Source organism: Triticum urartu, chromosome 5A (assembly GCF_056163025.1).
Source record: "Triticum urartu cultivar PI428250 chromosome 5A, HENAU_Tu73, whole genome shotgun sequence".
Taxonomy (NCBI): Eukaryota; Viridiplantae; Streptophyta; class Magnoliopsida; order Poales; family Poaceae; genus Triticum; species Triticum urartu.
This window is the reverse complement of record NC_141877.1, coordinates 21144098-21150097: the sequence shown is the minus strand read 5'-3', so window position 1 is coordinate 21150097 and position 6000 is coordinate 21144098.

Here is a 6000-nt window from a genome sequence, read left to right as displayed (position 1 = left end):
AGATCCGAAAGATTCAAGACAAAAGTTCATATTGACATAAAAATAATAATACTTCAAGCATACTAATCAAAGTAATCATGTCTTCTCAAAATAGCATGGCAAAAGGAAGTTCATCCCTACAAAATTATATAGTTAGGCTATGCTTCATTTTCGTCACACAAAGATGTTCCCAACTTCTATACCCCCGATGACAAGCCAAGCAATTGTTTCATACTTAAATAATCTCAAACTTTTTCAACCTTCACGCAATACATGAGCGCGAGCCATGGACATAGCACTATGGGTGGTATAGAATATGATGATGGGGATTGTGTGGAGAAGACAAAAAAGGAGAAAGTCTCACATCAATGAGGCTAATCAATGAGCTATGGAGATGCCCATCAATTGATGTTAATGCAAGGAGTAGGGATTGCCGTGCAACGGATGCACTAGAGCTAAGAATGCTCAACAAAAGAAAACTAGTGGGTGTGCATCCAACTTGCTTGCTCATGAAGACCTAGGGCATTTTGAGGAAGCCCATCGTTGGAATATACAAGCCAAGTTCTATAATGAAAAATTCCCACTAGTATGAACAAGACAACTTATGAGACTCACTATATGAAAATCATGGTGCTACTTTGAAGCACAATATATGAGACTCACTACATGAAGAACAAGGTGCTACTTTGAAGCACAAATGTGGAAAGAGAGATAGTAGCATTGCCCTTTTTATTTTCTCTTTCTTTTTTTTGGGCCTTTCTTTTTTTCTTTTTGGCCTTTCTCTTTTTTTTGATTGGGCAATGCTCTAATAATGATGATCATCACACTTCTATTGATTACAACATAATGATTACAACTCGATACTAGAACAAGATATGACTCTATATGAATGCCTCCGGCGGTGTACCGGGATGGTGCAATGAATCAAGAGTGACATGTATGAAAAATAATGCATGGTGGCTTTGCCACAAATACAATGTCAACTACAAGATCATGCAATGGCAATATGACAAAAGTAAAGCATGTCATGATGATGATGATGATGATGATGATGATGGTGGTGGAAGTTGCATGGCAATATATCTCGGAATGGCTATGGAAATGCCATGATAGGTAGGTATGGTGGCTGTTTTGAGGAAGATATAGAGAGGTTTATGTGTGAAAGAGCATATCATATCACGGGGTTTGGATGCACCGGCGAAGTTTGCACCAACTCTCAATGTGAGAAAGGGCAATGCACGGTACCGAAGAGGCTAGCAAATGGCGGAAAGGTAAAAGTGCGTATAATCCATGGACTCAACATTAGTCAAAAGAACTCATATACTTATTGCAAAAATTTAGAAGTCATCAAAAACCAAGTACTACGCGCATGCTCCTAGGGGGATAGATTGGTAGGAAAAGACCATCGCTCGTCCCGGACCGCCACTCATAAGGATGCACAAGCCAGGTACACTTCATGTTTCAAATTTGTTACACAACTTTAACCATACGTGCATGCTATGGGAGTTGCTAACTTCAACACAAGTATTTCTCAAATTCACAATTATCAACTAGCACGACTTTGATATTATTACCTCCATATTCTCAAAACAATCATCAAGGATCAAACTTCTCTTAGTATCCAACACACTTGAGGGAGTCCTGGATTAGGGGGTGTTCGGGTAGCCGGACTATACCTTCGCCGGACTCCTGGACTATGAAGATACAAGATTGAAGACTTCGTCCCGTGTCCGGATGGGACTTTCCTTGGCGTGGAAGGCAAGCTAGGCGATGCGGATACTCAAGATCTCCTACCATTGTAACCGACTCTGTGTAACCCTAACCCTATCCGGTGTCTATATAAACCGGAAGGTTCTAGTCCGTAGGACAACCATCTATATACACAATCATACCATAGGCTAGCTTCTAGGGTTTAGCCTCCTTGATCTCGTGGTAGATCTACTCTTGTACTACCCATATCATCAATATTAATCAAGCAGGAGTAGGGTATTACCTCCATCGAGAGGGCCTGAACCTGGGTAAAAACATCGTGTCCCTTGTCTCCTGTTACCATCCGGCCTTAACGCGCAGTTCGGGACCCCCTACCCGAGATCCGCCGGTTTTGACACCGACATTGGTGCTTTCATTGAGAGTTCCTCTGTGTCGTCGCCTTTAGGCCCGATGGCTCCTCTGATCATCAACAACGATGAGGTCCAGGGTGAGACTTTTCTCCCCGGACAGATCTTCGTCTTCGGCGGCTTCGCTCTGTGGGCCAATTCACTTGGTCATCTGGAGCAGATCGAAAGCTACGCCCCTGGCCATCAAGTCAGGTTTGGAAGCTTAAACTACACGGCTGATATCCGCGGAGACTTGATCTTCGATGGGTTCGAGCCACAGCCAAGCGCGCCGCACTACCTCGAGGGGCATGATCTAGCTCTGCCTCCGAACAGTGTCCTGGAAGCCGCATACACACCGGTTCCGACCCTTAACTCGGAGCCTATTGCGCCAAGCGAGGATGAACGGTTGGACGTCACCTCGGGGGCTGCGATTTCAAAGGCGATCAAGCCGAACGCCAGCCCCGCACTCCGCGTGACCCGTCACCCCGAGGGTCCGGACTCCTCCCCGGACTCCGAACCCCTCGCGCCCCTGCCAGTCGAACCCGATTGGGCGCCGATAATGGAGTTCACCGCCGCGGACATCTTTCAGCACTCGCCTTTTGGCGACATCCTGAATTCTCTCAAGTCTCTCTCTTTATCAGGAGAGCCCTGGCCGGATTACGTTCAGCGAGGATGGGATACGGACGATGAAGAAATTCAAAGCCCACCCACCACCCACCTGGTAGCCACTGTCGATGATTTAACCGACATGCTTGACTTCGGCTCCGAAGACTTTGATGGTATGGACGACGAGGTAGGAGAAGAACAGGAACCAGCGCCCGTAGGGCGCTGGACGGCCACCTCGTCAAATGACATATATATGGTGGATACTCCAAAAGATGGAGATGGCGATGGAACAGCGGGGGATGACACCTCCAAGAAACAGCCAAAGCGCCGGCGTCAGCGGCGCCGCTCTAAATCCCGCCATAGCAAAAACGGTGATTCCGGCACCGGAGATAATAGTACCCCGGATAGCGCCGAAGAACACCCTCCCCAGCAAGATTCGGCGCAGGAAGATGGAGAAGCCAGCCCTCATGAGAGAGCGGCAGACCGAGAGGTTGAGGATGATAACTATATGTCTCCCTCCGAAGACGAGGCAAGCCTCGATGACGACGAATTCATCGTACCATCAGACCCCGCCGAACAAGAGCGTTTCAAACGCAGGCTTTTAGCCACGGCAAACAGCCTCAAGAAAAAGCAGCAACAGCTTAGAGCTGATCAAGATCTGCTAGCTGATAGATGGACTGAAGTCCTTGCGACTGAAGAGTATGAACTCAAACGCCCCTCCAAGAGCTACCCAAAGCGCAAGCCGCTACCCCAATCAGAGGAGGAAGCGCCTACGTCAGCAGTGCATGACATGGCAGACCGGCCACCTTGTGGCCGCGATAGAGAAGCCGCTCGGCCCTCCACTCACGCCATGCCCCGACGCCGCTCAACCAAGGCACGGGAAAATGCGCCAGACCTGCGAGATGTACTGGAGAATAAGGCAAGACAAACAAGATCGATCTACGGATCGCGCAGGCGCCCTACGACACGTGACAATGATCTTCACTCCGGATACAACAAATCCGGCAGGGCCGAACACAACAGACATAGCTCTTCTGAGCTGCGTCGTGATATAGCCCAATACAGGGGCGCCGCACACCCACTATGCTTCACAGATGAAGTAATGGATCATAAAATCCCAGAGGGTTTCAAACCCGTAAATATCGAATCATATGATGGCACGACAGATCCAGCGGTATGGATCGAGGATTATCTCCTTCACATCCACATGGCACGTGGCGATGATCTACATGCCATCAAATACCTCCCGCTCAAACTCAAAGGACTGGCCCGGCACTGGCTTAACAGCCTGCCAGCGGACTCAATCGGTTCTTGGGAGGACCTAGAAGCCGCATTCCTCGACAACTTCCAGGGCACTTATGTCCGACCACCGGATGCCGATGACCTAAGCCACATAATTCAGCAGCCAGAGGAATCGGCCAGGCAATTCTGGACACGGTTCATAACAAAGAAAAACCAGATAGTCGACTGTCCGGACGCAGAGGCCCTAGCAGCCTTCAAGCATAACATCCACGACGAGTGGCTTGCCCGGCACCTGGGACAGGAAAAGCCGAAATCTATGGCAGCCCTCACGACACTCATGACCCGCTTTTGCGCAGGTGAAGATAGATGGCTAGCTCACAGCAACAACTTATCAAAGAACCCTGGTAATTTGGATACCAAGGACAAAAGTGGCAGGACACGTCGAAATAAGCAAAAGCGCCGCGTTAGCAGCGACAACAATGAAGATACGGCAGTTAACGCCGGATTCAGAGGCTATAAATCCGGTCAGCGGAAAAAGCCATTTAAAAAGAATACTCAGGGCCCGTCCAGTTTGGACCGAATACTCGACCGCTTGTGCCAGATCCATGGCACCCCCGAAAGGCCAGCCAATCACACCAACAGGGATTGTTGGGTGTTCAAGCAGGCAGGCAAGTTAAGAGCCGAAAACAAAGACAAGGGGTTGCATAGCGACGACGAGGAGGAGCCCAGGCCGCCGAACAACAATGGACAGAAGGGGTTTCCCCCACAAGTGCAGACGGTGAACATGATATACGCAACCCACATTCCCAAAAGGGAGCGGAAGCGCGCGCTACGGGACGTATACGCGATGGAGCCAGTCGCCCCAAAGTTCAACCCATGGTCCTCCTGCCCGATCACTTTCGATCGAAGGGACCACCCCACTAGCATCCGTCATGGCGGCTTCGCCGCATTGGTTCTCAACCCAATCATCGACGGATTTCATCTCACAAGAGTCCTCATGGACGGCAGCAGTAGCCTGAACCTGCTTTACCAGGATACAGTGCAGAAAATGGGCATAGATCCCTCAAGGATTAAGCCCACAAAAACGACCTTCAAAGGCGTTATACCAGGTGTAGAGGCCAATTGTACAGGCTCCGTAACACTTGATGTGGTCTTCGGATCTCCGGATAACTTCCAAAGCGAAGAGTTAATCTTTGATATAGTCCCGTTTTGCAGTGGCTATCACGCCCTGCTCGGATGAACCGCATTCGCAAAGTTCAATGCGGTGCCGCACTACGCATATCTCAAGCTCAAGATGCCAGGCCCTCGAGGAGTAATCACGGTCAACGGAAACACCGAACGCTCCCTCCGTACGGAGGAGCACACGGCAGCTCTCGCAGCGGAAGTACAAAGCAGCCTTCTTAGGCAATTCTCCAGTCCGGCCGTTCAAAAGCCAGACACTGCCAAGCGCGCCCGGAGTAACCTACAACATGACCGCCTGGCACGTTCTAATCAGGCATAGCAACGCGGCCCCAACCCCAGCCCTCGCGACATAGCGAAATCAGTGCCTCGCGTACATAACTACGCCCTCGAAATTCCATGGGCACAGGGGAAGGGGCACAATAACGGCACGCCCAAAATATGGCTTAAAACGTACTAGGGGCTGCCGGATTCCTTTTTCTTTCTCTTACTTTCAGGACTCCATACTTCGGACGACCTGTTCGGCAATTCGACTGCCACACAAACGATGCAAGATCCAAGGAGGTAGACAGGCCATGCCGCATTATGGAACTCCCAGGTGGTCTCTGTTACGAGCAGTATACCTGTTTTGAATACAATTCCGCGGCCTGCCCCTGGTCAGGACATGTTAAATAGTCCAATATCTTTTTGCTTATCGCACTACTTGTATCGTTCGGCTTTAATCAATAGCCTCTTTATAAACAATGCATAGCTTTTCGTCTATTTTTTGCATTATCCCCTTTTCATATATATGTCTATTCAATAACATGATCGCACCCGTACGCCATGGTACGGCAAACACGCCAGGGGCTTCAGTACCCTTCAATCTGGTATGAAAAGTCCGTACACTTTCCCAAGT